Genomic DNA, 17,862 nt, shown 5'->3' on the forward strand with positions numbered 1-17,862 from the left:
GGAAATTAAAACCAACTTTTTTTTCCCAAACCTACTTCCCAGTAGAGTATAAACCTGCCATTAATGTATGCCTAATTATAAGGCCGTCCATGCTCAGTCCCAAACAATACTCTTTTACACCAAGGGTTTGAACTGTTAAGACTGGAAAAGAGGGGCCGGCCCGGTGGCGCACTGGATAAGTGCGCTGCTTGGGAAGCGCGGTGGCGCTCCCGCCCGAGGGTTCGGATCCCACATACAGACCGGTTCCCGCTCACTGGCTGAGCGAGGCGCGGGGGCAACACCGAGGGTTGCAATCCCGTTGCCGGTCCCCGGTCCGGTACGGGGGCAACACTGAGGGTTGCGATCCGTTGCCGGACACGGAAAAAGACAAAAAGATTAAAAAAAAAAAAGACTGGAAAAGAACTAAAATCTCTTTTTGATTGAGATACTATAAAAATGAAAATGATTTTAAAGCTATCATTACCACAAAGCATAAAACTCTATCGAAAACAATCCAGAGCACTTAAAAAGTGCTCATTATCTTCAAAGCACTCTATCCTCTTTGACTAATTAAGATACCAAATATATAATTTCATACTACCCTATTTTTATATACTAAATTCTTTTATTAATGGATAATATTTTAGTTGAATATTATTATAATTGTTAAATTATTTTGTCTCATTAGCAATTATTTTTTCTTATATATTGAGAAGAGTATAGACATCAACATTCCCTCCCTCTCCACAAAAAGAATAAACACATTCATGGGTGTTAGCAATTTAAATATGACAAGAACAAAATATAATTGGACTTCTGTTTTCCAAAGGGTGGGGGGAAAAAGGGAAGAAAAGATGGCCATGATGAATAGTTAAGTAGACAAAAGAGTGAAAGTAGAGCTCTTCAGTGAAAAGACTGGAAGGTGAAATTCTTCATTAGAAATCTGGTGAAAGATGAGATCTTATAAAATTGTTTGGTTTTAGAGAGCTGGTTAACAAAAATTTACTATGCACTGAGATTTGCTTGATTTAAAAGTTGCAATTTTTACTCAGAAGCTTCAAGGTATAAGAACAAACATTTCTTTCTTTTTTTTTTTTCGTGTCCGGCAACGGACTGCAACCCTCAGTGTCGCGCCCATACCGGACCGGGACCAGCAACGGGATCACAACCTTCGGCGCTGCGCCCGCCCCTCGCTCAGCCAGTGAGCAGGAACCGGTCTGTATGTGGGATCCGAACCCTCGGCGGGAGCGCAGCCACACTTCCCAAGCGGTGCACTGTAGCAGTGCGCCACCGGGCCGGCCCCAAGAACAAACATTTCTTCAAGAACAAACATTTGCAATCCTGTTACTTATTACTACTTAGAATACGTTACTTGAATAGGGAATATATCTCTTATTAACACATGACTAGAGCTGATGGGTATATAAGAAATTTACCCAAGACATGTTAGCAAAAATAATTATGGTTTTGCCAATACACTACCTCAGTAAAATTCATAGAAATTAAAATTAAAACTATAGTGAGAAACCAGTTAATCATCTATCAAATTGTTCTAAAATGGAAAAAAAAGTCCATGCTTAATTGTTGGTTAGGCTGTGGAGTATTCTACATACTACTAAGGAGAATACAAAAAGAGTATAAATTTTCTCAAAGGTGAAAAGGCAAAACATATCAAAACATTTCCAAAACAGACAATGAAACAAAAATAAAAGCAAACAAAGCACACTATATATATACATATATATACACATGCCTTTTGATCTTGCAATTAATTTCTAGAAATTTATCTTAAAGAAAGGCAATGATGGGGCCGGCCTGTGGCTCACTCAGGAGAGTGCGGTGCTGATAACACCAAGGCCATGGGTTCAGATCCCATATAGGGGATGGCCGGTTTGCTCACTGGGTTAGCGTGGTGCTGACAACACCAAGTCAAGGGTTAAGATGCCCTTACCGGTCATCTTTCAAAAAAAAAAAAAAAAGAAAGGCAATAATATGCTTAAAGACTAATCTACATTAATCCCAGTTTTGCTAAAAACAATGCACATAAGCTTAATAAAAAAGACCGAAAGGCTAATAAAAAAATGAAATGTTAAATGGAAATGTGTATTTTCCAAATTTTCTACCATATGCACATACTTCATTCAATATTTATTGCTTTCATAATCAGAAAATAACATTGAGTTACTAAAAAAAAGTTGCATATGCCCTTTATCTACATGCAACGTACTCTAGATATTCTAGATCTGATGGTTACACATAAACCTTCTGCTCCGTCATTGCATTTCTCAATGATCCCAGCAAAGATCATCCTGAACATCTATCACATGGTCAGTCACCTGGGAGGAATTACATCTAATTGTTATGAGTTTGCAGACCCAAATGACTGTCCTGTTGCAGACTGATACTAAAGACTATGCATGTCCTAGGCAAGATTTGTTCTCTAGAGGTGAGAGGGTAGCACATTAACCAGGTTTTATATTAAATGTCTTCATCATTTGTGAGCAGCCAGATGGTTGGTAATATGTGCAGATATTTTGAAAAATAGGCTGGCTGATTTCAATTAGCTTTGAAGTGAGACAAATGATAGTGAGGGTCTATATTGCTAAGCCCAGGGGTACCGAGAGAATATTTCTTACAGATGAATACCTCATTGGCTAGAGTTCCTGTTTATACAATATAGCTAATACGTTATCCTGGAACACATGTGCTGTTATTGGAAAGAATCTCTGTTATGAAGAACCTAACTAGGCAAACATTTTATTCTCACTATAAGAAAATCAGCTAATGTGAGTGAGAAAAGAAAAAACCTACTATAGCCTATATGCTTATATTTCAGAATGCACTAAGAAGTTTTGTGAAGGATTTTTGCAGCAAATAAAAATACTTCCATGATAACCTGCAGTAGTTTGGAGTCAAACTACTGAAAGGCTCTGCCTGAAAAGATTAGTAACTGAACAAATGTTGGCTTTCCCAGGCATAGCATGTAATGCCAATTTTATTTCATGTTCCTCAAGGTGCCAGATGTGTTGTTCCTGATGATTCTCCTCTATATTATATGCAAAAAAAGGATACACTGAGAATGCCACTATTGGGGCATACCTTGGCTTCAAAATTCAGGTAAGTTAGGACAGAATAGAACTAAATTCTCTTTTCAAAATAAAGTTGAGAATCTAAAATGTAATGATTTCTGAATCATGGGGGTTTCTAATGGGCATTCAGAAAAGTGATTTAACTAACTCCAGGTCTTCCAAAGAAATCGAATAAATGATTATTTTAAACATGAAGTAAAAAGCAGAAACATAAAAAGTAAAAATATAAACATAATTTTAACCTCTAATTTTCTTTCATAGGAAATAAGTCACAAAATTTTCTTGTCATTAGCTATACTAATTGTTGGGAAAATACAGGAAAAACGGTCAGGGCCCCTCAGATGTTCAGAATCTTGCTGAGCATTTGATGTAAATAGGCATATGCGCTCAGGTGTTCCTTTGTTATCATCTACTGTAATTGCACATGTACACCCAGGTGTCCTGGATTATGGACTTAAGTATAAGGATGAGTGGCTCTTATCCACGGCGCCTTCCATTTCTAGTAATGGCCTCCTGTGGGGGGGGTGGCATGGGGAGGCCACTACTGCTGCTGGAGTCTGCTGCTAGTGCTCCCAGGACCCTCTGCAGGGCCACTGCCGCTACCGGACCTGTAAGCTGCTGCCGATGAGGAAGCTGAGGACTGAGCTCATGTTATGTGCCAACAGCTCCTGGAATCTTTCCCAATTACCTAGCATGGACCTGCATGTGAGGGGTCTGGTGACCCAGTCTGTACAGTGGGTTTGGAGGGTCTGAGCCCTAACTCTGACAATATAAATGGAAACTTAGTATAACTATAATTATAACTAAAATAATGAAACATTTTGGTTTTAGTTATGATTTGCCTTACTTTACACTAATGAAATGCCCGACACTGAGAAAATTAGTTTTTAATGCTTGTTTCATCCTAGTCAGTAACAAAAATGCTTTGTATTAACTGTTAAATGCCTACTATACTGTAGGTATACAGTACACCATACCAGGTATTTCATATACATTATCGTTAATTGCTAATTACCCCAATGACCTTATGCATTTTACAGAATAAGGAATTTTCATTTTATTTTAATTTTACAGACTAAGGAACTGAGGATCAATGTAACTAAAGTCACGCAACACAGGCCCTACTCCAAAACCCATGCTCCTTCCACATAACCATTGTAAAATCTGTTAACTGGTTTCAGTGACACATTTTCTTACAGGCAGAAGCAATGAAAGGTTCCTCTGGGTGATACCACTATAGCCCTGAGACAAAGCATGGAGTTCCCACAAAGGTACATGTCTTCCAGCAGTTTCTTTTGTCATAGAAAGAACAAGCATTTTATAGTTTGAAGTGGCAAAATAAAGGGCAAACAAAGCTAATCTTACAGGGAAAAAGCCAAACACTAAGGAGACAGGTGCTACAGGTAACAACTATTTAGACTTCTGCTATTCTAAATGTGGTCCACTGACCCGCAGCATTGGTAACACCTGTGAGCCTGTTAGAAATGCAATGTCTCAGGCTCTACTTCAGGTCTACTAATCAGAGTCTGTGTTTTAGCATGTACATCAAAGTTTGAGACGCAATGATTTTAGTTATAATCAAGCCAGTAGTTACTAAATGATGGCCCAAACTGGTCTGAACAGGTAGGATTAGTCTATAGCAAACAAAGCCTCCAGGAACAATAGATATTTTTATGCATTAACACTTGAGTAATACTATAAATTGTGAATAGTAGCTTTTACTTCATTTGCTAAGAGCACTTTTGCAGCTAACTTTCAAGCAATTACTCCATTATTTCAATCCTACCTGGTAAGAACTTAGTTCCATCTCTCACCTTTCACTAACTCATTCTTAGCTTCCATCCAAGTATAAACAGAAAAGCAGCAGACATGCCTAGTGGGGAGTTTAATTTAGAGTGACCAGGGCCAAGATATGTTCTGTGGGGATGAAATACATTTCTAAGTGTATCACTAGGGCAATTCATAACTGAAGACAAAACGTTTCATCATTTTAGTTACACTAAGTTTTCCATTTGTATTGTCAGGGCTAAGAGTTAGGGCCCACAGACCCTTCAAACCCATTGTACAGGCTGGGTCACCAGACCCCTCACACATAGGTCCACACTAGGTAATTGAGAAAGATCCCAGGAACTGCTGGCAGATGACACGAGCTCAGTCCTCAGCTTCCTCAGCAATGGCAGCAGCCTCCAGCAGCAGCAGCCTCCAGCAGCAGCAGCCTCCAGCAGCAGCAGCCTCCAGCAGCAGCAGTAGTGGCCTCCCTGTGGCCTCTCCAGGGGCATCCCAGGGCTGGGAGGCACTGTGGATCAGAGCCACTCATCCTTTATACTTAAGTCATAACCCAGGACACCTGGGTGCACGCGTGCAATTTACATTAGACAATAACCAAGGAACACCTGAGTGCACGTGCATATTTACATCAAATGCTCGGCAAGATTCTGAACATCTGAGGCACCTGACCATTTTCCTGTATTTTCCCGACAGTAAGCAAGAGCTGTCTTCGCTCAAATTCAAGGTTTTCCCTACGATTTAGCTATCATGGCAAGCAATACGGTTATTACCCCACAAAACACAATTTGTTATGTGTCAACAGTGGTTTCTAACACTGTGGCTAATGGAAAGGACTTACGGATTCTTTTGTCAAGACAAAAGATCTTGTCTTATTTCTCTCACATAGCGAGCCACTACTCAGACAACTAGTGGGAAGAGTGGTAATGCTTTTGATCATAGAGGGAATACTTACTTAAATCATTAAGTAATTGATATTATCACTATCCTGTTATATGAACTAAAACATAAAATCATTGATGGATTCCTCTCCTCACTAAAAATAGTAGCTCAGCCTCATAGTTAAAAACAACTGCTGGAAGTATCTGACCAAATGACAACGTGTTAATTTTAAAGGGAAAACGATAGCCTCATTTGAGAGATTTTGATTGTACTTATTTATTGTTTACATTTGTTAGGTTTCTAAAACACTTATAGAACAACAATGAAGACTGTCTCTGAGTCAAAATCCATCACTTTAGATGTATTTTAAGGGAATTCTCTCTCAAGGCATTTTCTTTTTGTCAGTTATTCTTCATCACTCATAATAATTTAAAACATCTGAGTCCTCAAAATGCTCAAAATGCTTAAAAAATAGGTAGCTTTTTTTCCTACTTTAACTTCAAGAATCTAACTAATGAAAAACAAACACAGATCAAGAGACTGAGACACTATCTAGTTTCAAATTCCAGACTTTTCTACTTTATAACCTTGTAAACTTAACATTCTTACACTCCGCAACAAAAAGGACGGAGAAAAGATTGCTTAATCCACCCAATGTCATAATGCAGGAAAAGGATTAGTGATAGATTTCAATGTTTAAATTGAAAATTTTTTTTAGTCATCTAGTTTTTTACTAATATTCTGTTCTTTTGTCTGATTGTGCCTTCCTTCTGTTTTCTTTTCTTGACTGTTGACCTTGCTTAAAATAGAACTGATTTGTTTCTGACTTATCAGATTGTTAAAGTCTGCCTAATTTGAATAAGGTCTTTAAAAATTCTGTTTAACAAAAGTCAATTAATTCTAAACAAAGGCATTCAGTTAGTAAGCATCTCCTGTAGAGATTCTTCCTACAGTGATAAGCCAATATTTCCTGTTGTGCTCTAGTGTACAAAGGGGGAAAGGAAGCTGTAAGTGAATGCACACATTATCAGTTGGAGTCCCCAGAGTTTATAATTTCTGATAGCACTTACAGGAGATTTTCATTGAGCAGCTACACTAGCATTTTCTAAGATTTTGCTGAGTTATACCCTTTGTAGGGAGAGGGGTATCTGAAAACACAACAAATCCATCATGAAATCTGGATGATTTCTTTTCTCCATAGTGATTTTTGGTCTTGCCTATCTCCTTCCACTTCCATAGTTGCGCAGTCTCCCAGTTGGTGTCTTTGCCTCAAGAACCTTCCATATGTAATCACTAAACCAATATTCCTCAATTAACTTCATCATGTAAGTTGTCTGTTAAAAAATTTACAGTGGCTCCCTATTTCTCAGCATATCAAATCCAAATTTCCTAGCTTGGATTTCAAAATCCTCCACACTTCAAATCAATGATTATCTCCACTTACAGATGAGGAAATGGAAGCTCTCTGAAATAATTTGCCCAGGGTCACACAGTGACAGGAGTCAGGATTTCAGGCAGTCTGACCTCAGAGTTTAGACTCTCACGCTACATTGTCCCTGTTCAGAGTTTAGAATGTGAATGCTACCTTGCAGTTGCATTATGTGCCTCCAGATATTTCCCCAACTACATTATTTTTTGACACAGCCTGTTTCTTTTGCATGTTCACACAGAGCCTTAATAATATATTTCATTGACTGGTGTTGTAATAGAACAGTGGTAAAGATAAACCATAACACCAAGATTCCAACTGCTTGGAGTCAAAATCTCTCAGGATAAAGGTGTTTAAAATTGTTTTTGTCAATTTACACCCTCATCTGCTGTAGTTTCTACTGAAAAATAGTTGTGGCATTAAATATTAAATGTTCCTATAAGGTGTTAAGGTCCAGAAATATGCAATGGTGCAATCTGAACAGAAGATTCAAAAAAGAAATATATATATACACACACATATTATGTTAATATATATACAACTTATATACTCATGTGAATATATATACAGCAATCCTAGAAATGAAAGAAGCAGAAAGGCTACATCAAGCATGATGTTATACTTGATACATTCACTGCTTTCTATCTATGATGAAACCAACAAAGTAGTTAAAGGGAGAGCCCCTTTACTGCCAAGACATTGTGAATGTACATTTCATGAGAGAATGCAGCCAACCACAGACTTGTTAAATGTTAGGCAAAGTTCACATAAATTAAGTATTTTTGCTTAGCAGTATGCTCTAAGTATTTACTCAATTCTTAACTAAGGAAAAAAATCAATACTTTAAAAAAAATTCTGTCAAGTTCACAGAAACTGAAAATAAAAAGATATGTGGTTAATGTTATACAGATAGGAAAGGCCATTAGGAAACAGAATAGCAGCTCTCTCCTCCCCTCCCTTATGGTTTCTTGCATTACTTGCCAGTTACTATTCTGAAGATATTTCAAGAAAAAACAAAACAAAACAAAAAACTGTATTTGATCTGAGATGTTTCAAAAGAATTCTGAAACACTATCATTTACAGATTCAGAGATTGGCCATATAAGAACATGATGATGGAGTTGCCACTGCAAAGAATTAGGCATTCATATATATTTTCATTCACAAAAACCCATTGTTCTATGGCTTTGCAACTAGCAAGTTTATGTCCCAAGTTCATGCTATACCAATATGCCTGTTCTTAAAATAAGACAATGAATAACTTTGGAACTGGATCCAGAAATAATTAGTTACTCCAGCGGATGCTAGGGAAATTGAAAACCAGGTTGCCACCTACTTTCTCTGCCACTGTTTTCTGAGTAGTCTAAAAGCAAACTTGAAGGATAGTTCAAAGCCCCAAATAAGTCTATCTAATTAAAAGATAGCTTGAGGAAGTTCTGCATGAATACTCTTTTGGATACAGAAAAGAGCTATTGTGAGAAACACCTCACTCTTCAAAAGTCAAGACGAAACAGGATAATTCCATGCTATTAGAATAATAATAATAGCTACTACTTATGTATGTCAAACAGTTTTCATTATCTCCTTTCATTCCCCTACTACCTCATAAAGTATTACCATTTCTATTTTACAGACAAGGAAACTGAAATTTAGAGAGATTAAGTTCCTTGTACATAGACCCAGGTCTGGATCACACACCTAGCTTGTGGCAGATCTGGACTCTAGACTCAGATCTAACTCCAGAGTCTATGTTTCTTTCTATTTTACTATACTGCAGTAGTTCTCAACCTTTACTTCCTGTCACAATCACCTGGGATCTTTTTCAAAATACATGCATGTGATACATCCCCAAAGGTTCTAAACCAGCAGTCCTGAGATAGGGCTCAAACATTTTTATTTTTAAGAAGTAATTTAAGTGCTTCTAATGTACATCAAAGGAAGATAAGTTGTTCTAGACAGGAAAACAGAAACACGACAACTTAGAAGTAATTTATTGTCATTTTATAATTGTACTTGTTTTTCAACAAATTTACCTTTCTAACTACATATCTTGTAGGCATCCATTAAATTATCCCATTTTCTATCAGTATGTTCTCCCTCAACAAATAGGGGACTTATAGTAGTATAAGTGACAAGAGGCACACTGACTATAGTAAGAAAATCAAATAGGGGTTGATTGTTTTCTACTGATAATCTGAAGATACAAACAGAAGAAGTAGAAGTATATAGCACATATTTTGGATTAGACAGAGGCTAAACCCATATAAATAAATAGAAAACAACAATTTAAAAGAGCTCTGGCTTTAATCCTCAGAATTTTACAATTTGTAGAAATGTGATTTAAACACTTCAGATATAACCATCTCCAAAATGTTTTATGCTATTTTTCTGCAGAGAATAATAAAAAAATTGTATAATTTAATACTTTTTCTAGTAAATATATTTTCCTCTTGATTAAGAAAATAAGCAAATATTATATATGCTTCATTATTTTATCCATTTCATAAATATTTATTGGGAACTTACAACGTTTAAGGCATTTTACTACTCTAATCTTTTACCAGTGGATTATAATACCATACTTCTCATGTTGTAACATTTCTGAAATTGTACTTCTAACTAGACTCACAAGAAATGTAGGGTGACTACCAGGCTTATTCTGTGTCTATATGGATTATCACAGATCTACGTACACAACTAAGGTCATGTTAGATAATTTGCTTTGGCCTGGAATTTGTGCAGAGCTTCTGATGCAGAACTTCCTTTAAGAAAGTTTGACCTACAGGTCCTTGAAAGTTGCCTGGCCCAAACTCCTCACCATACAGATGAGAAGGAGATGCAGAGAGGGAGAACAACTGGATTAAAATATCACACATCTGCCCTGAACTTGCGGCTCTTTCATATTCTAACACCAACTCTGAGAGGATGGGTAGGTCTCAGGTGGGGCTCCATTATGACTTTTGTGGGTCCCTGACTCTTATGTCTTTTTGTCCCTTCCTACATAAAAAAATTTTTAATTGCATTTTATGACTGCTTTGGTATAAAGACAAATATTGTAGTGTCATATATTAAAACATTTTATTCAACACTATAAGGTATTTTTCTTCAGATTTTAAAAAACATTAAAAGGTTTTCATGGACCCCTAAAAGTATCAAAGGCCTTAGGCACCAATGGATAAATTGGCTGTGGTTTCAGGTCCTTCATTTGAGTCTAAACCAGCATTACTTGCTTTTAAGAGACTTGATTCTGCCACAGAAGACTATACATGTGGCTTCTCTGACCCAGGATGTATTTGCCCTAGAAAGCTTAGCCTTTTATTATCAATCTACTCCGGAGATTCTCATTCCAGCAGCCTTTCCGAACCTACTTCCTCATTCTGAACCAGGCAGTCCCTTAGAAAACCATTCTAAGAGAGACTGGAATACTCAATAGAGATCAGCTGCCAAGCTTCTGGTAACAAAAACAATCACCAGGGCCCCAATCAGATTTACAGTTCTTAAATCCTTTCTACTTCATTAAAAAAATATATTAGGCAGAACACTTCATTGAGGTTTACCATCTTTTAAAGTGTGGCTAATACTCATATACAGAGACATCCTTACTCTAAGAATACATACAAAGATTTCCTGGACTAGATATGATTTTGTTTCCAGTATATTCACTGTGTGAAAAGGCTATATCATTCATAAAATCAAGGAAGGTGTAACTCTATTGTGATTAGGGAAAAAAAATGAAAGAATATCAAATCTCCTTGATATTTACGCACTTTAAGAAAACTGCCATGTTAAAGTAGAATTTATCTTTCTCATAGTACTCTGATTGGTTTTACTTTACATGAGGCTCAGCTCAAGTCCTATCCTCTCCAATAACTCAACATTGACCTCTTCTCTTATGATCAGAGGTATTGGACTCCTGACCATTCTTGTCACACACAATCTTTTTCTTTTTTTCTCCCTTTTAAAAAATTAAAACACAGTTGATTGTACATATCTGTGGGGTACAGAGTTGAATATTAATACCTGTGTGCAATACGTGATGCTCAAAATCAGGATAATTAGTATATTCAACATTATACAACATGGCTGGCCTGGTGGCGCACTGGATAGTGCGCCGCTTCGGAAGCGCGGCGGCGCTCCCACCCAAGGGTTCGGATCCCACATACAGACCAGTTCCCGCTCACTGGATGAGCGAGGCGCGGGAGCAACACCGGGGGTTGCGATCCCGTTGCCGGTCCCCGGTCCGGTACGGGGGCAACACTGAGGGTTGCGATCCGTTGCCGGACACGGAAAAAGACAAAAATAAATAAATAAATTATACAACATAATCATTTTTCATGGCCCTTTACCAATTCCTCCCTTCTCTCTCTGACCCCTCCCTCTTTCAACCTCTGGTACCTCAGTCCTGTTCTCTCCTTTTGAAAGTTCAACATATAAACATATAATTGTGATTGTTGTATCTTTTTCTTTCTTTTAAAAAAAAATTTTTTTTAGCTCCCACTTATGAGTGAGGACGTGGTATTTCTCTTTCTGTGCCTGGCTTTTTCACTTAACATAATTTTCTCTAAGTTTATTGATGTTGCTGCAAATGCCAGTATTTCATTCTTTTTCTGTGGCAGAGTAGTATTTCATTGTGTAAATATACCACATTTCCCTTACCTAGTTGTTCCTCTCACCATATACCAACATCAACTCAAAATGGATTAAAGACTTAAATATAAGACCTGAAACTATAAAAATCCTAAAAGACAACATAGTGGAAACACCTCAGGAAGTAGGACTGGGCAAAAAGTTTATGAATATGACCCCCAAAGCACAGGCAACAAAAGGAAAAAGAAACAAATGGGATTATATCAAACTAAAAAGCTTCTGCACAGCAAAATAAACAATTAACAGCAAAAGGACAACCTACAGAGTGGGAGAAAATATGTGCAAACTATGCATCCAACACAGGATTAATATCCAGAACATACAAGGAACTCAGACAACTTAACGGTAAAAAAAGAACCCGATTAAAAATGGGCAAAGGAGCTGAATAGGCATTTCTCAAAGGAAGATATATGAATGGCCAACAGATACATGAAAAAACGCTCAACATCACTCAGCCATCAGGGAAATGCAAATCAAAACCACACTGAGATATCTCACCTCAGTTAGACTGGCTATTATCAAAAAGAGAAAAACAGGGGCCGGCCCAGTGGCGCACTGTGCGCCGCTTGGGAGCGCAGCAGCGCTCCCGCTGAGGGTTCGGATCCCACATACAGACCGGCCGCTCACTGGCTGAGCGAGGTATGGGAGCAACACCGGGGGTTGCGATCCCGTTGCCGGTCCTGGTCCGATACGGGCGCGACACTGAGGGTTGCGATCTGTTGCCGGACACGAAAAAAGACAAAACGACACCGGGGGTTGCGATCCCGTTGCCGGTCCTGGTCCGATACGGGCGCGACACTGAGGGTTGCGATCCGTTGCCAGACACGAAAAAAGACAAAAAGGAAAAAAAAAATCTCTGCAAGTTATACTGTGGATATTGACAAACTAATTATAAAGTTTATATGGAAAGGCAAAAGATACAGAAAACTTAATACAATATTGAAGAGAATTAAAAAGTTGGAGGATAGACATTATCTGATGTCAAGAATTATTATAAAGCTAAAGTAATTAACACAGTGTGGTATTGGCAAAAGAATAGACAAATACATTTACGGAACAGAATAGACAGCCTGGAAATAAAACCATAAATATAGTCAACTAATCTTTCAGAAAGGAGCAAAGGAAATACAATGAAGAAAATACACTCTTTTCCACAAATGGTGCTGGAACAAACTGTACATCCACATACAAAAATGTGAATCTAAACACAAATCTTACACACTTACAAAAATGAACTCAAAATGAATCATTGAACTAAATATAAAACAGAAAACTACAAAACACCTATAGGATAACAAAGGAGTAAATATAGTTAACCTTTGGTTTGGTGATGACTTATTAGGCATGATGCCAAAGGCATGATTGATGAAAGAAAGAACTGATAAGCTGAACTTCATTAAAATTAAAAACTACTGCTCTGTGAAAAATACTGTGAAGAGAAAGAGAACACAAGCCACATACTGGTAGAAGATATTTGCAAAAGACATACTTGAAAAAGGACAGTTATCCAAACTATAAAAAGAATTCTTAAGTCTCAAGAATAAGAAAACAAGCTGATTAAAAAATGGACCAAGGACCTTAACATACACCTCCACAAACAAGATACACAGATGACAAATAAGCATCTTGAAAGGATGTTCCAGATGCCTGGGGTCCTAGAAAGAAACTGCAGGTAGCTTCTACCACCTAGCAGAGGGCAAGAGCATGCCCAGGGTCCAAGGCAGGAGCTGCGGGTAGCCCCCACCACATGGCCAAAGGCAGGAGAATAACCCAGCTCCTATTCAGGAGCCAGGGCAGCATACCCCACCCAACAGAGTCAGGAACACACCAAAAACACCACTTCCATGCAGGTGGCCCACCACGGCCACCACCAAAGCCACTGCTGCCACAAGGGTGGCTCAGTGCCACAGTACCCACCATGCAGGTGAACTGTTGCCCAGTCGACTGCATTGACACAGACAGTCACCAGCAAAGACCGCAAAAAGAAAAGGAAGTCTCTTTCATCAAAACCACTTGAGAGTAATAAAAGATGCAACTGCTGTAGCAGATGACCAGAAACCAATGTAGAGGTATCACAAATACCAAAAACCAAGAAAATATGACACATCGAAATAATTTAGTAATTCTCAACTACCAGACCCCAAAGAGCAGAAAACTTTTGAAATGACTGAAGAGGAATTCTGAGCAACAATTTTAAGGAAACACAATGAGATATGACAAGATTCAGTTACACTACATAATGCAATGAGAAAAAATATCAAGTATATGAAGAAGGAGATAATACCTTCAAAAAGAATGTAGCAGAACTACTGGAACTGAAGGATTCATTCAATGGAATAAAAAACACAATTCAGAACTTAAGGAGCAGGTTAGAGCAAGCAAAACTGGGAAGAAGAATTTCTGATCTTGAAGATAGTCTTTTTGAAATAACACAAGTGGACAAAAAAAAAAGGAAGAAAGAATTTTTTTAAAATGAAGAAAATCTAAGAGAAACAACCTTATGCACACAAACATCAGAATCACAGGTGTTCCAAAAGGGGAGGAGAAAGGAAAAGGCATGAAAAACCTATTCAGCCAAATAATAATGAAAACTTCCGAAATATAGGAAGAGACATGGACCTTCAGATTCAGGAAGCTCAAAGATTCCTAAACAGATTCAATCCAAAAAGATTCTCTCCGAGATACATTATATTCAAACTAGCAGAGCTCAAAGAAAAAGAGAGAATTGTAAAAGAAGCAAGATAATAGTCACCTATAAGGGATCCCCCATCAGACTAACAGTAGACTTGTCAACAGAAACTCTACAAGCCAGAAGAAAAAGTGGTGATATATTCAAAGTACTAAAACAAAAAACTGCCAGCCAAGAATACTATACCCACCAAGATTACCCTTCAGAAATGAAGGAGAAATAGTATATTCCCCCAGATAAACAAAAACTGTGTGAGTTCCCCACCACATGACCAGCCCTGCAAGAAATCTTCAAGGGAGTCCTGCATCTAGAATCTGAAAAATGATAATTACTACCATCAATACATTAGAAAGAACAAAACCAACTGGTAGAACAAAAATGCAAATGAGAAAGAGAAAGAAACTAAATCTTACTATCTCAAAACACCAACAAATGTCAATGATGAACAATAGAAGGAAAAGAAAGGAACAAAAAGTGTTTAAAACATCCAAACAAAACTTGATAAAATGACAGCAATAAAACAATACTGTTATTAACAACCCTAAATGTAAATGGATTAAACTCCCCACTCAAAAGACACAGACTAACAGACTGGATTAAAAAGCTATACCGAACAGTATGCTGTCTTCAAGAGACTCACCTCACCTGTAAAGACACACACAGACTAATAGTGAAGGGATGCAAAAAGATATAGGACACAAATGTAAACCAAAAATGAGCAGGAGTAGCTATTCTTATATCAAGATAAAATAGACTTTAAGCCAAAAATCATAAAAACACACAAAGAAGGCCATTATATAAAGATAAAGGGATCTATCCAGCAAGGAGACATAATAAATATATATGCACCCAACACTGGAGCACCCAAATATATAAAGCAAACATTATCAGACCTAAAGAATGAGATAAACACCAATACAATAATAGTTGGGGGTCTGAACAGCCCTCTCTCAGCATTGGACAGATCATGTAGGTAACAAATAAACAGAGAAACAAAGGTTTAAATACCACTTTAGAACAATTGGACCTAGCAGGTATCTACAGAATATTTCATCCAACAACTACAGAATATACATTCTTCTCATATACATCCTAACAATCGCCATGATAAACTAAATGTTAGGTCACAAATCAAGTCTCAAAAATTTTTTTAAATTGAAATTGTCAGGCCAGCCCGGTGGCGCACTGCTATAGTGCACCGCTTGGGAAGCGTGGCGGCGCTCCCGCCAAGGGTTCGGATCCCACATACAGACCGGTTCCCGCTCACTGGCTGAGCGAGGCGCGGGAGCAACACCGAGGGCTGCAATCCCGTTGCCGGTCCCAGTCCAGTACGGGGGCGACACTGAGGGTTGCGATCCGTTGCCGGACATGGAAAAAAAAAAAAAAGACAAAAAAAAAAAAATTGAAATTGTCTCAGGTAAATACTCTCAGCAAATTAGGTATACAGAAGGAAAGCATCTCGACACAATAAAAGCCATATACAGCAAACTGACCACCAATATCATCCTCAGTAAGGAAAAGCTGAAAGTTTTTTCCCCTTAAGGACAGGAACAAGAGAAAGATGCCCACTCTCACCAGTTCTACATAACATAGTATTGGAAGTGTAAGCCAGAACAATAAGGCAAGAGAAATAAATACAGGGCATTCAGATTGGAAAAGATGAAGTCAAATTGTCCCTTTTTGCTGATGACATGATCCTAACATAAAGTCACTACCAAAAAACTCTTAGAGCTGATATACAATTTCAGTAAAGCTGAAGGATACAAAATCAATGCACAAAAATCAGTAGCATTTTTATACTTCAATTTCAAACTAGCAGGAAAAAAACCATCAAGAAAACAATCTCATTTACAATAGTGACCAAAAAACACAAATTACCTAGGAATCAATTTAACCATGGAGGTGAAAGATCTCTACAATGAGAAATACAAATCAATGCTGAAAGATATTAAAGAGGACACAAAAAGATGGAAAGACATCCATGCTATCGGACTGGCAAAATTAACATGGTGAAAATGTCCATACTACCCAAAGTGATCTACAGATTTGCAATCCCCATCAAAATACCAATGACATTCTTCACAGAAATAGAGAAGGAAATCCTAATATTCATATGGAACAACAAATGACCCCAAATAGCCAAAGCAATCCTCAGCAAAAAAAATAAAGACAGAAGCATTATACTATCTGAGCTCAAGTTGTACTACAAAGCTATAGTAACCAAAACAGCATGGTACTGGCATAAAAACAGACACTCATATCAACAGAACAGAATAGAGAACACAGAAATCAATCCACATTCTTACAGCCAACTGATATTTGACAAAGGCAACAGGAGCATACACTGGGGAAAGGACTCTCTCTTCAATAAGTGGTGCTGGGAAAACAGGACATCCAAATGTAAAAGAATGAAACTAGATCTGTACCTCTTGCCATATACCAAATCAACACAAAATGGATTAAAGACTTATATATAAGACCCAAAACGATAAAACTCCTAAAAGAAAACATAGGGGAAACACTTCAGAAAGTAGGACTTAGCAAAGAATTTATGGATAAGACCCCAGAAGCACAGCTAACAAAAGAAAAAAATTAATAAATAGGATTATATCAGACTAAAAAACTTCTGCACAGAAAAAGAAACAATTAACAGAGTCAAAAGACAACCTACAGAGTGAGAGAAAATATCCACAAACTAAGCATCTGACAAAGTATTAATATCCAGAATATACAAGGAACTCAAACAAGTTAACAGTAAAAAAACAAGTAACTTGATTAAATTATGGGCAGGGGAGCTGAATAGGCATTTCTCAAAGGAAGATATACAAATGGCAACAGGTACTTGAAAAAATGCTCAACATCACTCAGCATCAGGGAAATGCAAATCAAAACCACACTGAGATATCATCTCATGCCAGTTAGACTGGCCATTATCAAAAAAAGAGAATAACAAATACTGGCAAGGATGCAGAGAAAGGGGAATTCTCCCACACTGTTGGTGGGACTGTAAATAGGTGTAACCATTATGGAAAACAGTACAGAGATTCTTCAAACAACTGCAGATAGAACTGCCATATGATCAAGCAATCCAACTGCTGGGTGTATACCCAAAGGAATGAAAATCATCATGTCAAAGGGACACCTGCCCTCCCATGTTTATCACAGCTCTACTTAACAATAGCTAAGAGTTGAAACCAGCATAAGTGTTCATTGACAGACACCTGGATAAGGAAAATGTGGTACATACACATAGTGAAATACTACTCCTACTACTCCGTCATAAAAAGGAATGAATTTCTGCCATTTGCAGCAACATGTATGAACTCAGAAAAAATTATGGTAAGCAAAATAAGCCAGTTACA

The 17,862-nt window shown here is 37.6% G+C and overlaps 1 protein-coding gene and 1 pseudogene across 1 annotated transcript in view; both read right to left on the reverse strand.

Annotated features, from left to right (window-relative positions):
- Positions 1-17,862, reverse strand: part of PEAK1 (pseudopodium-enriched atypical kinase 1) — a 155,950-nt gene that overhangs the window by 111,993 nt on the left and 26,095 nt on the right. The window lies entirely within an intron of this gene.
- On the reverse strand, positions 6,857-7,108 carry LOC103595518 (annotated as a pseudogene).

The sequence above is a fragment of the Galeopterus variegatus genome, unplaced genomic scaffold (assembly GCF_000696425.1).
Source record: "Galeopterus variegatus unplaced genomic scaffold, G_variegatus-3.0.2 Scaffold1786, whole genome shotgun sequence".
Lineage (NCBI taxonomy): Eukaryota > Metazoa > Chordata > Mammalia > Dermoptera > Cynocephalidae > Galeopterus > Galeopterus variegatus.